General features: G+C 42.4%; 1 protein-coding gene across 6 annotated transcripts in view; it reads left to right on the top strand.

Annotated features, from left to right (window-relative positions):
- LYN (LYN proto-oncogene, Src family tyrosine kinase) overlaps positions 1-25,293 on the top strand; it is a 115,407-nt gene that overhangs the window by 29,663 nt on the left and 60,451 nt on the right. The window contains exon 1 of one of the 6 annotated variants that reach the window (XM_072734707.1): positions 4,570-5,022. The exons of 2 other annotated variants lie outside the window; for them this stretch is intronic. The gene's annotated coding sequence lies outside the window, so the exon portion shown is untranslated. Of the gene's footprint in view, positions 1-4,569; positions 5,023-25,293 lie in introns of those variants that run through there. 3 more of the 6 variants (XM_072734710.1, XM_072734709.1, XM_072734705.1) reach the window with 3 other exon arrangements.

Below are 25,293 nucleotides of genomic sequence, written 5' to 3'. Positions count from 1 at the left end.
TCCTGGGACCATGACCTGAGCCGAAATCAGGAGTCAGACTGAGCCACCCAGGCACCCCAGTGGTTCCTGAACTTTAGCAGGAATAAGAATCCCCCAGAGGGTTTGCACAAACCTACAGAGTTTGATTCCAAAGGTTCTGGTTGGGCCTCAGCATTTGCATTTCTTACCCATTCCCAGGAGATGCTGAGCTTGCTGGTCTAGATGACCTTTGAAGTCTTCTCCAGCTCAGAAAATTTGATTCTGTGTTCCTCTATAAAGCATCAAGTGGGGCCTTGTAACATTTTGCAAATAGATGTTTGTGTCTGCCCATTTCTGCCCTCAACTTCACAGATGTTTTCTGTAATTACTCCTTTTTGCTCCTACAGATTTCTTCCAGTCACACCTCTGGGGTCCTGTTTCTGTGCTCCAAAGGCTCACTCCAGCCACTAAAAAAGCCATTACTTGTCAGCATCTAAAGGCCAAGTCACACCACATTCACAGTGTGCAGCCATCCTGGGGTGGGCAGTGGCACTCAGTGGTCCTCACTTCTGCTGTGTAGTCTAAAGTGTGGACTCTTGGTGGGTGGGTGGGGTTATGGTGTTTTTGTTTTTGTTTTGCAGTACACCCTGGAGAGCAAATGGTGCTTACCTGACAACACACATCTTAACTCTCTCTCCATTGCTTATTATTTCTGTCACCTTGGGAAAGTCTCTTTACCTCTCTAAGCCACAACTTTCTCAACTGTTAAATGGAGTTAATAATAGTATTTGTTGAAGAATTGTTCTAAGGATCGAATGAAACAATCCCTGTAAACTGCTTGATGCAGTACCAGGTACATAGTAGGTGTTAAATAGCTGTTAGCTTTTTTCTGGTATGGTCAGCGGCAATGTCTGGATGGGGAAAAGACAACTTTTTTTTTCTTGCTTAAGTCTATTAAAATGTACTTTAATAGTAATTAAATTCTCTGTACTTAAAAAGAAGATGAAGCAGCATGACCAAAAAAAAAAAAAAAAAAAAACCCAAAACATTTAAGGATAAAACAGAACATAGATTTTGATTTCTAAAATAAATGGACATTTGATAAGCATGTATTTACTATATTTCACAAGCTCTAAGGCAAGCATATTTTTACATTTTAACACTTCTGAAATCACAGTGAAAGGCATCTTAATAATCTGAAGGGTAGCCATTCTGTTTTGTTTTCTTTTTTAAGATTTTATTTATTGAGAAAGAGAGAGCATGCAAACGGAGAGAGAGAGAGAGAATCTCAAGCAGACTCCCATGAAGAAGTGTGGATCCTGGCACAGGGCTTGATCCCACAACCCTGAGATATGACCTGAGCTGAAATCGAGAGTCAGATGCTTAACTGACTGAGTCACTCAGGTGCCCCCTATTTCATTTTCTTTAGCGGTACATAAAATAATGATGTAAAAATCAATAGTATTTTAAATTCAGGAAAACTTAAAACTTTGAGTAAATCAATTTGGTAATTCCACTTTATACTAAATTATTTCTGTGATAGTCTCATTTGTTAGCTAAGTTTTGAGAAAAATTTTTATCAAGTAGATCATTAGCTAAAGAACTACTGGCTTTAAAGAAATACTTATTTTATTTTGGGTTTTGAAGGCAGAAAGGTAAAATGTTGGAGAGAGATATTGGGTGTGTGTTAAATGTGCTTTTAATATCAGTAAATTGCAACTGATGGGGTTGTGTTTCCCACTGTATACTATTAAACATTCTTATTTCCTCATTTAAAAATATTGCTTCTAGGGCTAAATTTCCTAATTTAGCCTTCTAGATCTTCTCAGATTACATTGGATGATTTTGAAAGATTTATGCCTGATTTCCAAACATAATAACCATTCTGGAAGGATGTGGGCAAAATGTAGATCACAGAGCAATGGAGACATGTATTTACATCACAGGGCAATGATGTAGATGTTGCCCTGGAACAATTGTTCTAGATGGGTATCCTGTCTTTGATGATGATTCCTGAGCACCAGATGTTAGGGAAGATATAAATCCCTCATCATGTACTGAATTTCACAATGCCCCACCCCTGAGAGAAGAGCACAGACTGACTTCCATCTGGCTCTCTCCTAGAAATGTGGGAATAGTGACACTGCTCTTGAGACTCTGCAGAATAATTAAATGCTGCCCCAGGCGGTGTGTGTAGGCATGTGCGTGTGCGTGTGTGTGTGTGTGTTATATCAGAGAGAAAACTTCAAAATTACCAGAGAGAATATTTAAAAATAAAAACTTTTTTTTTTTTAAATAAAAACTTAATTAGGGGTAATGGTGGAGGTCAGGGAGAATTATTATTTTGAAACAGCTCATTTCAAGTTTTGATATGCTGGGTACACTAATAATATTTTGTCAAACTTGGAAAGTTGTGGGAGTGAGAAAGGAGAAGCTGGTGCTGATGAGCTGGTGACATGAACTAAAGAAAGAAGGAAAGGAAAGAGTTTCCTAATTATGTGCACACCAGGTAATTATCCTCTGTTAATACGAAGACATACTCGGCTCCTTGGAGATGGCTATGCCTTACAGTATTTACACCTCCAGTGTTTCTCTTTTAATGTGCTCAACAAATGAAAATGACCCCAGATTCATGGATGCATAGAACTTGAGCTGGAAGAGAAGGAGATTTTGCTTGACCCAGGTGGTTTACAAGTGAGGAGATGGTGTAGGTCCAGGAAAAGTTAGGGAATATATTGGGATGCTCAGTGCTAGAGACTTTGAGGGCTTCCTCCAAATATCTTGATTTGAAGTCCCATGTTTGTCAAATACGGTTACATAGATAGGACTAATTTAAACTAAATAACCTGTTGTCTTAGTAGAAGTTTGTTGGGTTTCCGTAGAGACCTACTTTTGCTAGCTTAAGCAGAAATGGGGAATTGTTGGAAGGAAGTTGAGGCATTGCCCAAAATTGTCCAGAACTGAAGGAAACGCTGAGCAAGCAAAGCCGTGGTGGGAAGGAACCTGGGTGGCCTCGGGACAACCACAGCTCCTGGACCTCCTGCTGCTGCTGCTGCTGCTGCTGCTGCTGCTGCTGCTGCTGCTGCTTCAGCTCTGCTCCCTGGCCACTCTGCCTCTGATCCAAACGTGAGACTCTGCAAGGCTGGCCTCACCGTGAGTGTGGTCTGCTCACACAGGCCTCGCTGACCAACATCCTATCCCTCCCTCTCCTGTGACCCTGTCCTTTCTTTACTGTACATATCGTCAACTACCAATCTTAGCGTTTACTTGTGTGCCTCTGGAGATTTTATTTTTTAAAAGATTTTGTTTATTCATTTGAGAGAGAACCAGAGACAGCACGAGCACAAGTTGCAGGGAGGCACAGAGGGAGAGGGAGAAGCAGGGTCCCCACTGAGCAGGGAGCCCGACGTGGGGCTCCATCCCAGGACCCTAAGATTGTGACCTGAGTGGAAGACAGATGCTTAACCAGCTGAGCCACCCAGGTGTCCCAACCGCTGGAGATTTTAAAATACCGATGCCCAGGCCTAACCCCTAGAGATTCTGACATAACTAACTGATCTGGGGTGGAGTCTGGGCACTTATTTTTAAAAGCCCCCCTCATGGTTCTAAGGCACAGACAAGGCTAAGAATTGTGGCCTTACACATTGGTAGAGTGTACTGCTATAAGCACTGCAGCTGAGAATCTGCATCAAGAATGAGAAATCTAAAAAAAATTATTAAGAAATAGTAAGGTGTTGATTTGCAGGTCGCAACACAGGACTAAAATTAACAGGAGCCCTCCCTGATGGAGTGCTTGCCAGGTGCTCTGGGTGCATTCCCTCAGTTAATCCTGACAGTGGCCTTACCTACAGTGGCAATAGCCTCATTTTCCAAATGAGTCAACTGAAACTGAGGGTTTAAGTAACTTCCCAAGGTCGATCAGTAGGGTTCAAGCTCAGCCCATGCCCACCGTCCTCTGACAAACACAACCATTAGGCTGAGAGCGCAAAGATTCTGAGTTCCTGTGTGGGGACCACGCAGAAGCAGTGGTGAGGATCCTCCACCTGTCTGAAGGTTAAAACGGCCAACTGTGACGTCCCTGACAGGATGGCTGTTGAATGTTGGGATACATTGCCAAGAGAGAACACATTTTTAGTAAAACTACTAGGTGAGAAAGATGATCTCAATTATTGCAAGAAAAGCAGAACTTGCTGGGTGTTCAAGGCTAATTCACAGAAATGTGAAGAATGTAAATGTGCGAGAGCCTGAACCTAAAAGTAGTTTAGGTCAAAGAGGAGAAAGAAGTGGTGGGGGAAAGAGGGGTGAAATTTTGAATTTTGTCTTTTTTAGGAAATTGAGATACTGTGTCTCATTTGGTAAGGAGAATGGGGAACGTAAATGTGAATGGTCTGTTGATACAGTTGCTTTTTATAAAAATAACGGAATAGAATAGGCTTCACACTGCAGGGTCGAGAAAGCCTCCCCTCTGCCTGTGCGATTTAGAAATGGACTTTAACAGAGGGATGGACAACAGGCCTCTGAGGGTTTTTGAAGAAAGAATCTATAATCCTTTTGGGTTTAACCATTAGGCAAATTTAGCTTCCTGGTTTCAGAAAGAGAAAACACACCCACAAAAAGAAAAACCCAGGCCCGTGGGAACAAGTAACTTCCTCCTCCTGGGGCTACTTGAAAACCTTAATCTGCCTGTCATGAGTGCCTTTCCTGCTCAGCATGAGGCTGGCTGGGGAGGCATCCAAGAGGCACAGGGGTAGTGGAGACAGAACACGCCAGCTTGGAAAAGTGACTGAATACACTTTGGCTGAGAGGTAGGTTTGGAACGTGGCTCTCAAGACCAAGAAACTGGTGAGAGACAGCTTTCTAATCCTGCGTGCACCTGGGGAAATGAAGGACTCAAGCCATTGTGCTGCCCCCCCCCCCCCCCCCCCTGCTGTCATCTAACACATCTTGGAACTGAAAAATAGAATTCTTCATTTTTTACTCGCTGGGTGACAAAATCCGGGAAAAGCCAAAGCCAAGGGAAAAAGAAATATCCACAAACACAGAACTCATTTTCCTGCCAAATATGTGAGTGTGTGCTGCTAATACTAATACAGTAAAGCGATTTAGCGGGTTAATTGAGGGGAGCCCAGTGTGGGTTGGGGAAAGGTCTACAGTCTGGGCCACTTAAATTTTAGTAAAGCAAAGAGAGGGGAAGAATTGAGATGGAGACAAGGGAGCTCAACTAGGAGTGCTCTGGAGTGCTGTGAAAATTGGAGGGGCTTTATTTTTTTTTATTTTTTATTTTTTTATTATTATTATTATTATTATTATTATTTTTTTTTATGGAGGGGCTTTAGTTGTGAGTGAAGCCACCCTCACCGAGACTCCTTAGCAATTTTTATTTAGCAGTTTTGTTTGTGCCAAAGGTTGCAGGAGCCTTTCTTCACTTGAGTATGATAATGTCCCTATGATCTGGCTCTCCTCGTTTTAGGGGACAGGGAGGGAAAACGGGAAGTAACACATTGTTCGCTTGTTTTGGGAGAAGCATTTAGCAGATGCTATTTCGTTTAATCCTCACGGCAACCGTTCAAGAAGGAATATTATTTATATTTTAGAGACGAGTAAAGTGAAGCTTAATTAAGTAACTTGCTGATGTTTATATGGCAGTTAATAAACAGAGGAACCAGATTGGACCCAGATTTTCTCATCCCAAAGCCCGAAATTATTTTTTTAATGTAGAGATTTTTGGCTCAAATTCTTTGAATGATCACAGATTCCCAGTTTACGGGGGCATTTTGGTTGTTTTCGTAGTCGTGGCATGTCTGAAACTAAAAGAGTTTTGGAGACTAACATTTACTGATCACCCATTAAAAAACAAATAAAATCTGAGTAATTAATTTTACTTCTAGAATAGCTTCCGATTGGGATTTCTAAGTTCAATTTTAATTCAGTAAATGGTGTTTTATTGCTGACTTGGTAACTGGATAGTGGATCTGTGTGTGTTTGGGTGGTGGAAGCAAGGTAGTCTACAAAAAGGTGGAATAGTCAGTTTCTGCCCTTGAGAAGTTTCTAGCCTAGGCCAAGAGAGCTGTACACACATTTCCAGACAGGCAATTTAAAAGTTACCTAACAATATAAAGTAGTACTGAAAGAGATGTCTTAGGGCTTGTACCTTAGTTCCAAAGTGTAGAGAGAAGAAATCAGAGGGAGAGAAGGATGTAACCTGAGGGGACCAGGCAAGATGGGGCGTGCATTAGTTTTCAGAGGATACATAGGATTTCCCTAAATGGGTAAGAGCCAACATGTCAGTCAAGGCAGGATGATGCTGCTGTGTCAGTACGTACATGTGTCCACCAAGGAGTCTTCCATTGGGAGTAACACAGGTGATGGTGAGGTAGACTGTGGCCAGGCTATGAGGGGCTGGGTGGCAAGTTAAATACTTGAGATTTTATCTTATTGGCAATGGCAGTGGGGCTGATGGCAGTATTATGGGTGTTGGTATGACCCTAATAACTATAATTAGTACCTGATATTTGTTGAGCAGTTGTTCTACTGGGTGCTCTATTCAACAAATGAACATTTATAGGACACTTCCAAGTGCCCAGCACTGCTGTCTGCTCTGGCAGGCACCAGTATCCAAAACTAACAACAGTCCCTGCTCTCGGGGAAGGAGAGACAGACAGATGATAAAATAAGTTTTGTAATCTGAATTCTTATGTAGAGAGACATAAACAGGGAAGTGGGCCAGGTGGGGATGAATGAGAGGACATCACCATTGTAAAACTGAACTCTGTGTGCATGTATTAACTCACTGAACCAGTGAAATAATAGAAGGTGGTCTGCAGGACTTTGAAAATAGAGTGACATGAAAATAATGTAATTTGCAAAGATGAGCAAAGAGTAGGGGAAGGACTAGCTAGGACGCAACTGCCACGATCAACGCTGGTTATCCCTGAAATGCTACGAAGTTAGTAATTAATATCACGTAGGGTTTCGTAAGGGAGAAGACTAAAGTAGGAAAAACCACCGGAATGCACAATTTATCTGATCCCCGCTTTTCCCTAAGCTTCGAAACCAAGCACAATTATTTTGCAGAAGGGACAGTGCTTGGTGGAGAGTTGTTTCTACTGCATAAAGTGTGACATGGAGGTCACAGAGATGACAGAGGTTCTGAGCTGAGCCTGGGTGAGTAGGATGGGGAGAAAAAAGGAGACATTTTCACTAAGAAAAATGGAAATTCAACGGAATATCTGTCATGCTGTTTCCATGATTCGAAAATTTCTGACATTAATTGGGGGCATCCTCTAATATATTCATACTGAGAATCGGCGGTTTCTCCTTACAACGGGGTAGGCAGTACCAAGTTGAAGGTGGTGGATTCCCAGTACCAGGAGACCCCCCCCCGCCCCCCGCTGCGCCCGCACAGTGGCCCCACCCTCGGCTCTTTCTGCCTCACTGCCCAGGGTGACAGCACCCACCTGCTCTGTCCTGTCCTGCCATCTGTTGCTCACGTTTTAAAGATCACTGACCCTGAGTGTGTCAGTAATTTTTACGCGGCGATCCTAGAGCAGAAGAAACACCAAAGAGTTCCATTTGTTAGGTTGTTAGGTCCAAGCAACCTGATATGTATTTGTTATAACAACCTAGTACCATCTGAATGAATAATACACAAATGCCGAAGGCGAAAAATACTATTTTTATGCTATTCGTAAATGAACACGATTTTGCTCTAGCGGGATGTGTATACCTATGTGGTGCAGCCTTTCAGCTTTTGGAATTGTGTTTGGACACCACCACCCTTATTTTCTGTTCCACGTCGGTCTTCATGTTTCTGTTCCATGTGATACTTCCTTTTTATCACAGCAACCACAGAAAACCCTGTTTCACACAGATACAAAGTTGTTGAGAGGCATACGGTACAATCTATTGAGACTGAGCTACCTTGAGCTATTAGTTCTCATAGTGTCCAACAGATGTCATTATTTTCCCTTGAAAGTTTGAAATATCCCCAGGCACCCCTCGAGTTTGCTGCAGCACTCTGGGTGCCTTGGCACACAGTTTGGGAACTATGGTACAGGCCTGTTCTCTGCTGCTTTTTCTTTTCCTCACCCTTCTGACACTTCTTGGCCATACCCATTTTAATTAAGAAAGTAACTCTGGACCAGCCATGGCTTCATTTCCTCTCTTTTTCTTGTGGACTCCTGGCGTGAATCGCTCAAGTCCACTTCTGGTATCTTACACCACACTTGATAAGTCACTATTTGTCTTTAAGCTTAGTCCAAAGAATTGTTTCCAGTGCTCCTTCTTCCTCACATCTTTTGTGAGTCAAATCATGGCCCTGTGACCTCAGGCCTTCTGGGTTAGAATCATTGCCTGGTTTTTAACCATCATACTTTATTGACCACAAGCTCACATGGGTGCCAGGCCACGGGGGAGACGGGCTTCCCATACCTTCATCTCTCTTGAATACATTGAATGTCCCCCACAACCCCATGAGGATGAGTGCCGTGACCAGTCCCTTCCTGTCTGAGGAAACTGAGGCGGGCTGACATCAAGGCATGGCAGCAGGACAGAATGCCATACGGGTTTTGCGTGTCTCCCAGATAATGAGGAAATCCCAGAGGTTACTCTGGGTGGAGATAACTAGGATAAATAAGTGGCTCACTGTTTTTTTGTTTTTTTTTTTGTTTTTTTAAGATTTTATTTATTTGAGAGAAAATAAAAGAGAGAGAGAGAGAGAGAGGGAACAGGGAGTCCTATGTGGGACTCAATCCCAACACTGTGGAATCATGACCAGCGCTGAAGGCAGATGCTTAACAAAGCCATCCAGGCACCCCTCACCATGTTTGATTTTTAACTTTACAGTCATGTTTTTTTAAAGGTAAAACACTGTAGTGTTTTTTAAAAGATTTTTGTTCATTTATTTTACAGAGAGAACACACATGAGAGTGGTGGTTGGGGAGGAGTAGAGGGAGAGAGAGAAAGAGACTCCTAAGCAGACTCCCCAGTGAGCGCCGAGCCTGACTAGGGGCTCGATCCCATGACCCTGAGATCACCACTTGCCTGAGCTGAAATCGAGAGTCAGATGCTGGGGTGCCTGGGTGGCTCAGCCAGTTAAGCAGCTGCCTTTGGCTCAGGGCATGATTCCAGAGGCCTGGGATAAAGCCTCTCATTGAGCTCCCTACTCAATGGAGAGCCTGCTTTTCCCTCTCCCTCTGTTACTCCCCCTGCTTGTGCTCTCTCGGCCTCTCTCTCTCTCTGTCAAATAATTAAATAAAAATCCTAAAAAGAAAAGTCAGATGCTTAACCGACTGTGCCACTCAGGCACCCCAACACTGTAGCTTTTGGTAGATATTTTGTCAATGGAGAAGGAGAAGAATAAAAACTGACCCACCATAGAAGGATAAAAGTGTTTTTATTTCTACTTGAATTTGAATTTAAAATTCCTTTCCAAACTATATATGTGATCATAATGTATATAAAACTGATCTTGCTTTTTTTTTAAAGTTACATTATAAATATTTTTTTTTTTAAATTCAGGTACATTATTCTTTTAGCTATCCTTAAAAAAATTCTTAATCACCATCAAGGTGCTACTTGCATGTAACTTAAAAACCAAAACAGCTAACAAGCTTTAACAAGACTCCTACCGGGGATCCCTGGGTGGCGCAGTGGTTTGGCGCCTGCCTTTGGCCCAGGGCGCGATCCTGGAGACCCGGGATCGAATCCCACGTCGGGCTCCCGGTGCATGGAGCCTGCTTCTCCCTCTGCCTATGTCTCTGCCTCTCTCTCTCTCTCTCTCTCTCTCTCTGTGACTATCACAAATAAATAAAAATAAAAAAAAAAGTTAAAAAAAAAAAACAAGACTCCTACCCCAGCTTCTTATTGTCCCCCATCTACTTTTACTCACTAGTTCCAACCACTTTCTTGTCCTCGATTTCAGTGGCTTTACAATAGTCTCTTACACGGACCACATCCTTTACACACCTACTCCTGGCCTATCTTTACTTGTTTGACTTACTGAACTGCAGTTGATGGTGGCGGTTCTGCAGGATTACTAATTGCTGATAAAATCCTGTTCACTGTGCAAATGTATATGTGTAAACTCAGGGGTACATTATCACATGTACTTTGCCTTGCCATTTTTATAAGCCTAACTCAGTTTCCCCTTTCATTTATGATAAATGGCCATATAGGCATATTGTTAGGATTTATGGCTTTATTTTGAAACATTAATAGAGCTCCCATCTTTTACCAGTATTTTCCCAACCTAATGATTTAGAAGTTTAGGAATTCAGCTAAGAAGATTTAATGAAATTCTATTGTATTTTACTCCATAGTTTTTAAGACAGGTAACTGCCTGCCCTTGATAATTGAAAACCTTGGGAGTGTTCAGAAGGAGCATGGCATATGGATGTATGCAAATTTTCTCAACAGAAATATGTTCAAAATTGAGGCTTTGTTTTCTGAAATAAGGACTCAAAGTATATGGTACCTATTCTGTCACAATATACTTAACAAATTAATAGATTATTTTTTTAGGGCAGTTTTAAGTTTACAGAGTGGCTTATTGATTGGAAAGTACAGAGATTTTCCCATACAGCACTCACTACCCCCCAGCTTCCCCAAATTATTAACATCTTGCATCAGTATGGTACATTTGTTACAACTGATGAGACAATATTGGTACATTATTACTAATGAAAGTCCAGTTTTTATTAGGGGTCACTCTGTGTTATGCATTCTGTGGATTTTGAGGAATATATCATGACACGTATCCATCATTACAGTATTGTGTAGAATGGTTCACAGCCCTAAAGAAATCCCCTGTGCTCCACCTATTTATCCCTTCCACCCCCTAAATTATTGGTAAGCGCTGATCTCCTTACTGTTTCCTGTGAACAGTGCTGTTTTACCTTTTCCAGAATGTTATGTAGTTGCAATCATTGCAGTAGTAGCTTTTTCAGGTGAGCTTCCCTCCTTGAGCAGTATGCCTTTACTTACTTCTTCTCCTTGTCTTTTTGTAGTTTGATGGCTCATTTCTTCTTATTTATGAATAATATTTTCTGTATGGATGTACCATCATTTCTTTGTCCATGCTCCCAGGGAAGTACTTCTTGACTGCTTCCCAGTTTTGGCAGTCATGAATAAAGTTGCTATAAACATTCATGTACAGTTTTTGTGTGAACTTAAGTTTTCAATTCGTTTCAGTAAACTCTGAGAAGTACAATTACTGGGGCACCTGGGTGGCTCAGTGGCCGAGGAATGACTGGGTGGCTCAGCAGTTGAGTGTTTGCCTTCGGGTCAGGGCACGATCCCAGAGACCTGGGATCGAGTCCCACATCGGGCTCCCCATGGGGAGACTGTCTCTCCCTCTGCCTATGTCTCTGCCTCTATGTGTCTCTCGTGAATAAATAAGTAAAATCTTAAAAAAAAAAAAAAGTACACTTACTGAATTGTATTGAGAGAAAACTTAGTTTTGTAAGACACTGTCAAGCTTTCTTCCAAAGTGGTGGTACCTTTTTTAAGCTCCCCCAGCAGTGAAGGAGAGTTCCTGTCGCTCTACGTCTTCAACACCATTTGGTGTTATCAGTATTTTGGATTTTTGCCATTTGAATAGGTCTGTGGTGCTATATATCATTATTGTTTTAATTTGCAATTCCTTCATGACGTGTGGTGTTTAGCAACCTTTCATATGCTTCTTGCCATCTGTATATCTTCTTCAGTGGTGTCTATTCAGATCTTTTGCACATTTTTAGATTGGATTCTTTGTTTTCTTGTTACTGATTTTAAAGTCTTTGTTATCTTTTGGCTACCAGTTCTTCATTTGTGTTTTGCAGAGATTTTCTCCCAGTCTATAGTTTGTCTTTTTGTTTCCTTAAGAATCTTCCACAGAGCAGAAGTTTTATATTTTAACCAAATCCAACTTACTAATTTTTTTTTTCATGGAATATGCTTTGGTGTTATATCTAAACGTCATCATCAAACCCAAGGTCATCTAGATTTTTTTCCTGTGTTATCTCTAGGAGTTTGAGGCTTTTGCATTTTACATTTAGTTCTGTTATTCATTTTGAGCTAATTATTATAAAAGATGTAGGATCTGGGTCCAGATCAAATTCTTTTCATGCAGGTGTTGAGTTGTTCAATGCCATTTGTTGAAAAGACTGTCATTTCTCCACTGAATTGTATATGTTCCTCTGTCAAACACCAGTTGACCATATTTCTGTATGTCTATTTCCAGGTTCTCTATTCTGTTTACAATAAACTTTTAAGTGAATTTTTGTGTTAAATCAGTGAAGATAAAACACATTTTCATTAGAGGGGAATGGGTGGAATAGATCATTTTTACTGTTTCTTCTAGTTTTATCTCATGAGACTAGTTTATATTGAAGTATAGAATCAGGCTGTTGATTTTCTCAGAAAAAGTTTCTGGGTCAGGCCTCCTTGGCGGCTCACTATGTTAGGCGTCTGCCTTCGGCTCAGGGGTCCTGGGATGGAGCCCAGCATCAGGCTCCTTGCTCAGCAGGGAACCTGCTTTTACCTTTCCCCCCTGCTTGTGCTCTCTCTCTTTGTCAAATAAATAAATAAAATCTTTTCAAAAAAAGTTTCTGGGCCAGTTCCAACAGACCAGATCTGTATGTATGTCTTTGTGAGTCTACCTATCTCTGTGGGCAGGCCTCTGGCAGACATCTACTGCACAAGATTTCTGCCTCTGACCCTTCAGTTTCACGATGGGCTACTAAACCTGTCTTGCAACTGTTGACTAACAAAGCATTTTGTTCTACCCAAGTCTGTAACAGAAAATATATTTAAGGTCATTGCTAGTAATTAAAACATCTGATTTCCTGCCATGTAACTTTCATCAGGGGACATTTGGCAGCATCTGGAGACATTTTTGGTTATCACGACTCATGAGGAGGTGGGGGAGAAGGAGGTGGGATGTGTTACTAGCTCCTTGGGTGGAAGCCAAGGAGGCCGCGAACTACCCTACAATGCACAGGACAGCCCCCACAACAAATAATATTGGGGAGTTTGAAATGTCAGTAGTGCTGAGGTTGAGAAATTCTGTTGTAGAATAGCTGACTTATTTATATCTGTGGCATGTTTTCCTTTTTGCTTTAACCTCTAGAAAACCTATGTTTTTATAGATTTACAGCCTATATCTAACAATTGTGCCAAAACTTACAGTGTGCTGTAACATTCAGCTTCCTTTAGCTGTCTTGGGCTTAATTTCACTTTTTTCTGATTCCATAGTAGTCTGCATTATCTTGTATGCACTATGTAAAGCTGCCTTAACCCTTAAAGTGGAATATAAATACATAGTTTTATATATTTATGAATCTATGTGGCTGCATTCTTGATCGCAAAGATCTGACGCTGTACACACAGTTGATGTTTATTACTCTTCTTGGTTGGTGGTACATACATAATTCAAACTCTGCTTTTCATTTCCTCTTCTGGTCCTTTAAATGACACATTTGATACATAGGCTTCTGTGATACATAAGTTTCCATGAGCTCATCTCGTTTTCAGTGTGTTCCCTTTTATTGTTAAGAGAAACAAAACCAAAAAACCCCATTGTTTCAGCAATCTTCTGTTGTCTTCCTCTGTGTGAAATTGCTCAATTAAGAGTTATGCAAATTGGGATCAGCCATGTAAGTGAGGCTTCTTGCTGTACATTGATCCAGGGGAATGTCACCCACCTCTGGCATATTTGTCATCAGCACACTGAACATAAGAGTGTCAAGACCCTGGGCTTCCCTCTTCCCTCTCAGCCCCTTGCTTGCTTGCTTCCCATCAGCCTTACCAGATCCTTTTCTGCCCCTCGCCTCATTCCAGCACAGGACCTTTGCATAGCCACTTTCTTCCACCTCCACCTTCCTTCCCTGAGTCCTTCCAACTTTGCTAGGTGTCCAAGACAAGGGGCCACTGCCTCTTATGTTCACATGGCCTGAGTGGCTGTCACATCTTGAGACACTTGACAGAGCCCTTGCTGTCTTTTCAGAGCCTATTTAGGTGCATCTCCTGGATGTTGGGCCGATTTCCTTATGTCTGTTAAGAATCTTTATGATTGACAATTTATTTCTGTTTAAATTCTTAGCAAAGACAATGACTCCAGCTGCAGCCTCTCCAAATTCTTTACTTCCACGGATTATCAATATTTGAAAGATCTTAGGCCATGGGTTCAGATTCTCTTGTTTATTGTATTTCCAATGCTGTACTTTTTATCCCCATGACTTATTCACTTTATTTATTTATTTGTTTATTTATTTAGCCTATTTTCCTTATTCACTTTATGGTTGGAATTTTGTAACTTTTAATGTTTTTCACCTGTTTTGCCTATCTCCCTTCCCACTCTCCTCTGGTAACCACCAGTTTTATGAGTCTATATCTGTTTGTTCATTCATTTTTTAGATTCCAGATATAAGTGAAGTCATACGGTCTTTGTCTTGCTCTGTCCGACTTACTATTTCACTCAACATAATACACTCTAGGTCCGTCTATGCTGTTGCAAATGGCGAGATCTCATTCCTTTTTATGGCTAACACTCCTCTGTGTGTGTGTGTGTGTGTGTGTGTGTGTACCACTTCTTCATCTATTCATCCACTGATGGACATTTCATTTGCTTCCATATCTTGGCTATTGTAAATAATGAAGCAATAAATATAGGGTGCATATATCTTTTTGAATGCCCCATGTGAGACCCTGCACTGGGCATGGAGCCTGCTTAAGATTCTCACTCCCCAGCAGCCCAGGTGGCTCAGCGGTTTAGCGCTGCCTTCGGCCCAGGGCGTGATCCTGGAGTCCCAGGATCGAGTCCCAGATTGGGCTCCCTGCATGGAGCCTGCTTCTCCCTCTTCCTGTGTCTCTGCCTCTCTCTCTCTCTCTGTGTGTGTGTCTGTCATGAATAAATAAAATCTTAAAAAAAAAAAAAAAGATTCTCACTCCCTCTCCCTCTGTCCCTCCCTGCTTAAAAAAAAAAAAAGAACATTTCTTAAAAGCCATTAATACAAACTTTCAAAAGCTTTAAAACAATTACTTTTGATAAAAATCCTTATTCCCTTAAGCTATTAAAGCCACTTCAACTAATACACGGTCTTAAAAGTAAGCTGCCCCACAACAAACAGCTGCACAATAAATACCCTTTTTTACAGAGCTTTGTGTAACTGACCAGTTGTTTTCATAGAAACAACGTATTGCTACGAGTGGGATGCTAAGAAGCACACACATCTTAAAGGACTTTAATGCGAATTGTCAAGGTAAAGATAGTATCATTTACTCTCTCATGCCAGGCTCAACCATTTCATTTCATGGTGAGGAAATTAGAGCCCAGAGAAGAAAGTGGTTTTGTCCATAATTACAGGTCTGTCACAGCTGGACCTTGCAGCCCTGCTTCCCGAGGCCTAATTTGCTGCACTTGTCGTTATCCGCTGCCCTCTTCCAGGCAGGAGTCCAATTCCCCTTCAGCATACCTGCTCTAGATTCCAAACGTTCAGGTTTTTGAATCCTCACCTACCTCTTTAATTGTCTTTTCTGGACTCACTGTAATAAATCCCGTGACTAAAACTGTGTTGGCTTATTAAAGTGCTGATACACGCAGTCAATTTGCTCTTTCTGTGCATCATTATTTCAGAATATCTCAGTATCGGCTTAACATTATTTGTGCTATGCATTCATGTTACAGCTGGATCTTACTGTTGCTGTGCGTATCACAGCATATAATAAAAAGAAAAATGCTTTCAAACCAGATAAGGACATTGGCAAACATAAGGTAAATTCAAATGTGTCAGATTCATCTGATCAGATCAGATCACAGAAACATCAAGAAAATTGAATGAAGAGGAAGCCAGCCATACCTCACTGAATCTCCCTTGCGGGGTAAGAGGGAGCATATTTTTGAATTAATTTTTTATTGATACATACCACAAATTCACCCTTTTAGGGAGGGACGCCTGGGTGGCTCAGTGGTTGAGTGTCTGCCTTCAGCTCAGGTCGTGATCCCGAGGTCCCTGGATGGAGTCCCGCATCGGACTCCCCACCGGGAGCCTACTTCTCCCTCTGCCTATGTCTCTGCCTCTCTCTGTGTGTCCTTCATGAATAAATAAATAAAATCTTTAGGGATGCCTGGGTGGCTCAGCGGTTGAGTGTTTGCCTTCACCCCCAGGGCGTGATCCTGGAGTTCTAGAATCGAGTCCCACATCAGGTTCCCTGCAAGGAGCCTGCTTCTCCCTCTGCCTGTGTCTCTGCCTCTCTCTCTTTCTCTCTGTGTCTCTCATGAATAAATAAATAAAATCTTTAAAATAAATAAAATCTATTAAAAAATTCACCCTTTTAAAGTGTACAATTCAGTGAGTTTTAGTAGACTCCCAAGGTTGTAAAACCATCATCACTATGTAATTCCAGAATCCTCTGAATGTTGTGTGCATTTTGCTTGCAGAATGTACACACTGCAATCTGGCTGTGCAAAAACAATGAGAAAAAAAGACTTTACATTCTTTAATTATCTCTCTTCATCCCTCTGAATAGCAGTAGGTAGTAAAGCAACCTTAAGTTTACCAGCAGGGTTTGAATTTTTTCCAATTTAGGTTTTTGGGTTTTTTTTTTCCCCATCGTGCTGCCACTTCTTTAAGATAGGATCTTCGACCTTCACGTTTCTTCTCCTGCTCCCTTCTAAGATTAGTAAGTTCTTAAGTCAATACAGCATTTCTGTTGTGCTATTTTGGGAGAAAAAAAGCCACAGATTCTCTTCATGGTCTTTGTATGTCTGCTGACATATGACTGGGCACTGCTGATTGTGGAGAGTGGATCACATCAGGACACTTGGAAAATTCCAGATCCCCTTATAGCTTCAACAGGCTGACAGCCTCCCTGTGTGCTTCATTCACCCTGTTTGAGGTGGGAAGCAAAGAGGGAGGCAGCAAATATTCCAGATCTACCAACTCCTCCAGGCTGGCTCTAAGTGTACAGACATAAAACTACTAGGTGTTTTTTTTTTTTTTTAAGATTTTACTTATTTATTCATGAGAGACACACAGAAAGAAGCAGAGACACAGGCAGAGGGAGAAGCAGGTTCCCTGCGGGGAACCTAATGTGGGACTCAATCCCAGGACCCCGGAGATCACGACCTGAGCCAAAGGCAGACACTCAACCACTGAGCCACCCAGGTGCCCCAAACTACTAGATGTTCTAAAAGCCACTTCCCACCCCATCCATTGCCTTTCCCAGTTGGCCCTTAATGGTAAAAGTGGGTAGGGGGTGGCCCCCTTGGGCACATGTTCTACCCCACTCTTACTCTTCGTAATGCTTCTTTCAGGCTCCTTTTTCTCACCTTCTATAACTCAATAAGTGCTTGTAAAGCACACCGCCCTCCCTTCTGGGGGTGGGGGCAACCTTCGTCACAGACTGGAGATGATAATCCACATCCTAGAGCAGCCCTGTGATCTGAGTTGTCAAGGATTTGCTCTTAATATGGAACCCAGAGGAACACCAGGAGCTGGGATTGCCAGATACCAAAATGACATTGACTTAATTGCTACAAGACACTGTTCCCACTACATGTGGTATTTAATCCTTAGGGACCTCATATTAGAGGCTGGTCAATGCCAGGGTCTGGACCCAGGTGAACCTGGGTTACCAGCTTACTAACTGTGCCAACAATGGTTTTCTGGGAGACTTCATACAAGAAAAATACCGAGAAGGTTCGAAAATTATCATGACACACAAAGGAGAGAAATCTTAGTTGTTTAAGTAAAGAGAGTCTGGCTATACCTTTTTCTTTTTTTCTTTCTTTCTTTTTTTTTTTTTCAAAGATTTATTTATTTATTTATTCATGATAGACATAGAGAGAGAGAGAGAGAGAGAGGCAGAGACACAGGAGGAGGGAGAAGCAGGCTCCATGCCGGGAGCCCGACGTGGGATTCCATCCCAGGACTCCAGGATTGCGCCCTGGGCCAAAGACAGGCACTAAACCGCTGAGCCACCCAGGGATCCCTGGCTATACCTTTTTCAATTCTATCTTTTTCAAAAAGAATTTCGGAAAGTTGGCAAAAAAAAAAAAAAAAAAAAAAAGAAAGCTGCTTAAGGTAGGAACTGATGGAGTTGATTGTGAGTTTGGTTCTGGAGCTTCTCCTCCTCTGCTGGTCTGAACCTACCTCTGAGGCTTCTCTGACCCATTTGCTCTCTGGTAGGTTGAAGAAAACATGACAACTCTTTCCTAGACTTTGTTTCTCTGAAAACATCTCTGATGTCTCATTCCTGAAAGTAAAGTGAGAAGGAAAACAATCAAAGTGTGTCAAAAAGGCTTTGATTTGGGCTCCCAAAGTAAGGCTCTTGCGTTAAATTACTGGTCCTGGAATGCAAGCGCGAGGCATGGAGGACATTATTTTAGGGATTCATTCCTATGAATGACCCTTGAACCAAACCCAGCCAATTTTGGAAGCTCAAGATCACTTTTGTTTGGGATGGTTACTGGTTACCACCCATCCTTTAGTCCTTGGGACTTCCTTTCTCTTGGTCTCTTTTTTCTAAACTCACTATTTTAGAGATAAAACTCACTCCCCAGAGAGGCAGCAAGGGCTTGGGTGGGTAAAGTGCAGCTCTGAATCCTATGGCCCAAGCTCTACTTTTACTAAGACCTTTGATAACCTGGCACAAATTCACATCAGGGCTTTGCTTTCCTTGTCTGGGCAATGCCAGGTGCAAAGTAGGTAATTACATGTTCTTCTCTTTCTTCCCTACCCCCATAGGCATTTCTAGTAACTCCAGGATGACCACTTCGTATTGCAAGGTCAGGCAAGAGGTCGATAACATAGCAGGAAGATTTCAGAGCTACTGGGAATACTCAGGGCAAATGAAAGCAGTCAGTTGGGGAAGTGGTGGTGAAGTTTAACACCCCTGCCAAAAGTTTTTAGTCTCTTTTTGGTGGCTGCTAGAATAAAGAGAGAAAATTTACGAGTCATAGTAAAAACAAAACGTGATACCACCACAGTTTCTTTTGTAAAGGCTAGAAACTGAGGTTCTGAGGGGTTAAATTCTAGTAACTTTGTTTTTAAATGTTAAGATCTAAGATTGCATGGAATTGTTAAAACATGGATTCAGCTTTCATAGGGGGAAGTGGCATCTAGTTTCCTACTTTTCATCTCACTGAGATCTGATAATACAAGAAATTAGTGATTTCAAGATTTTTATGTAGCAGTCAGGGAGGTGATTTGTATGGACTTGAACTACACGTTGAAAAATATAGGTTGAAATATAATATATGGGAGGTACCCCATAAGCTTACCTTTTAAGCTTAGGAAATCTATGACAAACAAAATATTATCAAAAACATATGTAAGGTGCAAACTTAAGAACGTCTCTCACCGAACAGCTTCCTTCCCCACTCCTTAATTACCGAGTAATGCATACATTCACATTCAGGTCATCCAGGAATACCAAAGTATACAGCAGAGTTGGTGTAGCATATAAGGTGCTTGCCCAAAATAGAGGAGGTGGGGAGGAAGAAAATGTGCATTTATTTATATGATCTCAGTAGCCTGGATGCCACCTTGCAGGTGGGACAGGGGATGTGCTCCTATTATTCCCTCTTTGGGGTGGGGCTGGGGGGTTGTGCTGTGCTTCTCATCAACGGGAGTGTTTCTCTCGCACTTTTGGAGGGAAAACTAGCATTTAGATGGCATTTATTTATGTGTTTAACGCACATACATTTAGCTCTTACTGTGTGCTGTTTTAAGCATACTTCTAAGCACTTTACAAATATCCATAATTTAATGGATTTAATCACTGTAACAATACATTGAGCCAGATAAAGTCATCTCCATTTTTCAGAAGGATGCTGAAGGACAGAGAGGTTTGGCCACTTGCCCAAGATCACACAGTTAATGATTGATGAACCCAGGATTTGAGGTCAGCAAGCCAACTCTACAGTCCTTACTCCAAAATATCTTGTAAATTTTAGTATCTTCCTTAGGAATTTCTAAGAGAAAATTTCTGTATAGGATCTTTTACCTTACAAGTGGCCTTTAGAACCTAACCAACATGGTGGTGGGTATCCTCGCAGACTCTTTCTCTGTGGATATGTAGATACCCTTTCGTAAGGATACATGTGCATAACTATGTATGTCAATCAATCAATGATGATTGGTGATCAAGAATGCCCAAATTAAGCAAATCTCTTTTAATTCACCCTACTCTCAGAATACGTCAGTTTGATCCAATTTAATGAATTTTCTCCAATTGATGGATGTCTAGATGATCTTTCTGTATAATACACAAAACAATCATATGAACATCCTTGAGCCCCATTCAAGTGTATCTCAGGAACAAATCCTCTAAAAGTCCTTATCATAAAAACAAACTACACCTGACCACCATGGGAAGTGATGTATGTGTTAGCTAACTGTATTGTGGTCATCATTTCATAATATGTAGTATATGAAATCATTATGTTATGTACCTTAAATTCACACAGAGTCATGTGTCAGTTATAACTGCATTAAGCTAGAGGGGAAAAAAAGAACAAATCTGATCCCCAAAAGTAGAATTCCAAGTAGACTGTTGCTTCTTTGTTGAATACATGGATAATTGTAAGGCATTATTGGATCTGACCACAGGTGGCAGGGTGATGAATGAGGACTCATACTTAGTCTTTTCTCCAAAATCTTTTTTTTTTTTTAAAGAATGTTGGTGTTCTAAGGCCCTTAAGTGAGGATAAGCCAGCCAGTGGGTATTTGTTCCAGTGACAGACAGACATTTTTGGAAAGAAAAGTTACCCACCTCCCATTTCCTGGATGTGGGGGCGGATGCCCGTTTGTGAGCAATGGTTGCCCAGCTGTTTGTGTCTCTTGAGACCATGTAGTCAAGCTCATGTGATGAGTATCCCAGGGCTGTATTTGCATGTCAACCCCCCCCCCCCAGTTACTATCATTATTAAATCTCCACATATGAAATTGTGCCTTCATTTACTGCTTTAAAAAAAAAATGAAAATATTGCCAACTACATCACCCATAAGATCTAATGTAAAGACCATCATTAGAAACCTTAGCATCTGTGCTGGGGCCTTCCCTCCTGTGACTAGCCCAGTCAACTTCCTCTTCCCTTTGTGAAAGCACCGTCACTCACCCCGCACTCTTGCTCTTCCTGCCAGGAAACCTGCTATAGCAAATCTGGTACCTACCATGTTGCCACATCTGCATTCTCCTCTTTTCCTTGGCTCAGCTTTTCTGTTTTCATTTTTAAAAACTCATTATTGTCTTTTTTGTGAAAGCATTTCAAGTCCTTTGGAGAAAGAAGCAGGGTATAAAAATAATCCCTTCATTCAGCATCATTAGGAGGTAGATAAAGCACAAGTTTCTAGAGAGCCATCTAATGGCAAAATGGCAGAGCGTGGACTTTCAGCTAAAAAAGTGTATGTGTGAGTCCCAGCACCAGCATTCCCCAGTGCTGTGCCTTTGGAACTGGTTATACGACCTCTCAGTGTATGGGTTAATAACACCTGTGTCATAGGGTTCCTTCAAGCAGTAAATGAGATGCTTAGAAAATCATAAATGTTTAATTAAAAAATCCTAAGATGTGAGTCATTGTAAAGTGTGGCTCAGTTTTTATTGGGGGTACACTGTATCTTCTGTCTTTCTGTCATCTTCCCATGGCATAAGGAATTTGTAAGACCGGTGTGAGTTCATCCCCATATCACAACAAGGAGCTCTCTGAGCTTTCTTGCCAGACTGGCCCCAACACAAAGCTCCTGCTGGGTGGGCAGCTCGGCCTGAAGGACCAAGGATGGTATCTCCATGTGGAGCACTATTGCAGTTGTTTCCATCTGTGGCCCATGCACTGATTCTCCATTATCCCTGGTGATGGGGGAGGGGAAATTATGAAATAAGCATCAAGAAATTATCATCTTTGGACTGTCACCACCCCTCACACATCCACCTGCCTTCTATTTCCCTCCTTCATCTTTCTTCCCAGAGCCACTGCCCTTGGACAGTCACCATGGTCTCTTTGTCCGGATGCCCTCAGAGGTGTGGGTCACAGATGTTCCCTCTTCAGCTCTCTTCTCCTCACCCTTGTTCCTACAGGGTTCTCTCTGGGAAGGAGTAGTCTCATCAGATTGTTTCCCTGGGTAAAAAAAAAAAACTTTCCATGGCTTCCTGCTGAAATCAAGTCTGCACTACTTGGCATGATATAGAAACAATACCCCTTAAAGTATTTTTCTGAATGCATCCCCTGTGTGCGTGTGCATGCACACACACACACACACACACACACACACACACACCTCTGCAGGGGTTTCTAATATTTTGAACAATTTTATGAAAAAAAGTAATATAATATCCCCTTATTTTCTCTTTCCTCCAACTTTTTGTTTTGAAAATAACAAAGCCACAGGAAAAAAAAATTGACTGTCTGTCCTCACCTAGATTCACTGATTTTTTAATGTTATGCCACATTTGTCTCCCCACTCCCTTCTCTTTCTCATATTGGCCAAAGTGGTATAGCTTGCAGACACATGAGACTCCATCCCTGCATACATGTGTACCCATAACCTAGGATGTAGACATTCTTTTGCATAACCACAGTGTTGTCATCATATCACCTATGAAATCCAACAACTCCCTAATGTTATGTTCAAACATATTCAGATTTCCCCAGTTATCCCAACTGTGTCCTCCTCCACCCCTGCCCCCCATCCAGGATTTATTCAAGGTTCACCCATTGTGTTTCTTTAGTCTTTTAACATGGAATCATTCGGACATCACCCTCTACCCGCTGTGCTTTTCAAAGTATGCAGACTAGTTACACATTATGGATTTTCCTGATCATTTTGTTCCTCTAACCTCTGTTCTTATAGACGTTTCTGTGTCTTTTAAAACAACTGAGGTGGATTTCACCTCCTTTCCTTTTTCTCATCCGCCTTTTGAAGAGGAGTCACGATGAGCATGTACAAAGGCAGACGGTAAAAAAAAAAAAAAAAAAAGGCAACCGGTAGCAGCCAGAGCTGCTCCATCCATTCATTCTTGCAGTGCTTATTCTCTGCATACCTGTTCTGCACAGACACTGTGTAGCTGCCTGAGGCTGCTGGGAATACTGCCCTGAAGAAACAGGCTGGGATGGGCACTTGGGTGGCTCAGTCAGTTAAGCATCTGCCTTTGGCTCAGGTCACGATCCCAGGGTCCTGAGAGTGAGCCCCCATTGGGCTCCCTGATCAGTGGAGAGCCTGCTTCTCCCTCTCCCTCTGCTTCTCCCTCTGCTTCTGCTCTCTCTCTGTCCAATAAATAAATAAAATCTTAAAAAGAAAGAAACAGGTTGGGAGCTCCCCTTCTGCCTCAATTCTGGTGGGGGCTGACCATGAATTAACCAGTATGTAATGGGATGTCAGTCACAGTTAGAAAAAGAAGAGTGTAAAGCCTGAGGAATGGGCAGAGGGGTGATCTTTCCAGTAGGATCATTAGTGAAGACCAGTCTGGGCAGGTAACATTGTGTCTAGATCTGGAGAGGGTAGGAGAGAGAGACAGAGAGACAGTGAGAAGGAAAGCAGAAGAGAGAGGCAAGCAGATACAGAGACATGGGGAGAGACAGCCAGACAGAGACAAAGAGAGATACGGAGTGGGGCAGCTGGCCAGGCAGTGGGAGTGCAAGCAGCCAGAGGCTCGGTGGGGGTGGGGGTGGGGGTGGGGGTGCGGTCAGAGCGAGGGGGAAGCAGGATGCCTCAAGGAGTGAGGGGTGGAGGAGAGGACCCTCCAGGGCCTCCCCCTCGACCTGGCTGCGTGCTCAGCGGTGGGCACTGTGAGGCCTCATCCAGGTCCATATTCCCTCCTTGTGTAGCATCTTTGTGGACGATCAGTGAAACACAGCTTTTGGGGAGGGAGCGGAAGTTAAGACTGGTGAAAAAGAACTTGCCTATTTACTTATCACCTGTAAAACCTCTCTTGCTTATTTACAGGTCAATTAAAAAACCCTCCTCCATTGCAGAAACTTTAGCATATTATAAAAAGGGGGCTGTTTTGAATCAAAGAAGTACTTGCTTCCCCTTTATTTTGGGAACTGCACCTCACTAGTTTCAGGAAGAGGTGTGACTGTCCTTTAGAGGCTTCGTATATCCAAAATGAGATGGTAAAACAAGTTGAAGTAGCAGCCAACTAGAAGCCTGCAGGACAAGCTGCAGAGATGAGCTGTGGCTGCGGTGCCCTGTGGATGACAGTTTGACAGTTCAGAGATCTTGAGATTGCTTAGAACAATTCCTCCCCTGGGAGTTATTTCCTGATTCCCACCACTTCCTCCCCCAAACTCCGAATCGTCTTTCTCTCCTCTAAAGTTCTAGGCAGTGGTCCCCAAATGGCAGTGTTTCCGAATTCCACAGATTACTGCCCCCCCAGCCCTCTTTGCCTCCCTCCCCCCTCCCTCCCGCCCTGGGGCCCTCTACTGGGCCGCAAGGAATTTCCTGGAATGTGTCCAGGGAATCTGTTCTGTTGAGTTTGATGATTCTGGTGTTCCTTCAGCTTTGGGAACCACTGCCCTATGGGACCTTCTAAAGCAGCTCATAACAGATTTTTTTGTTGTTGTTTTTAATGTACAGATGCTGTGAGGCAAGATTCATATCTGACTTCAATTTTTGAAATCATCTCTTTAGTCTCCAGAGTGCTTTGTGTGGTCCAGTTCTCTGTACATCCTAGTACTAATTGAAGAAATGAATAAAGGAGTTTAGCATTCAGAAGCATGGTGATGTCATTCATTCCGCACTGGTCAGGCCTGAGTCCCTTCTGTCCACGGTTCTTCTTCCAAAGTATTGTGCATGGTCATGGCTTGCTGATGCCATCATTTGTGCCACTAGCTCCACCCTCTCTCCTGGTTTCCACACTCCCATACCTTCCCTTGAAGCCCACTGGATCTCATCATCTGGGTGCACTTCCTGGCATGGCCTCTCCCATGTCTCTCCTCTTTTATTTCCAATCTTGGTGAAGGCCACCACCATGTTCCCAGGCCCCAAGCCACGTTCAATCAGAGCCAGGTTCTGTGCCATCCAGCTCATAATCATGCTCACCTCTGGGGCCTCAAGACCCCTCACTTCACCTCGCACATTATGTCCTGGTGAAATGACAAGGTAAGAAAACCAACTCTCCAGCCTGGCACACAAGGTGTGCCTCCCTTTCCATTCTCATTGTAGAACTAGTTCCCTGAAGGGATCAGCTTGACCCTGTTCCCTGAAAGAGTAAGATGAACCAGTTCCCAAAGGGGTACAATGAACTAGTTCCCTGAAGCGGCCAGGCTATCTCAGGATCAGTATTTGCATGTGAAGTTCCTTCTTCCTGGAATCCCCTTACTGACTTTGCCATGTGACTGGCATCCCTCCCATTTTG

The sequence above is a fragment of the Vulpes vulpes genome, chromosome 13, assembly GCF_048418805.1.
Source record: "Vulpes vulpes isolate BD-2025 chromosome 13, VulVul3, whole genome shotgun sequence".
NCBI lineage: Eukaryota > Metazoa > Chordata > Mammalia > Carnivora > Canidae > Vulpes > Vulpes vulpes.
This window is presented reverse-complemented; position numbering and strand designations above follow the sequence as displayed.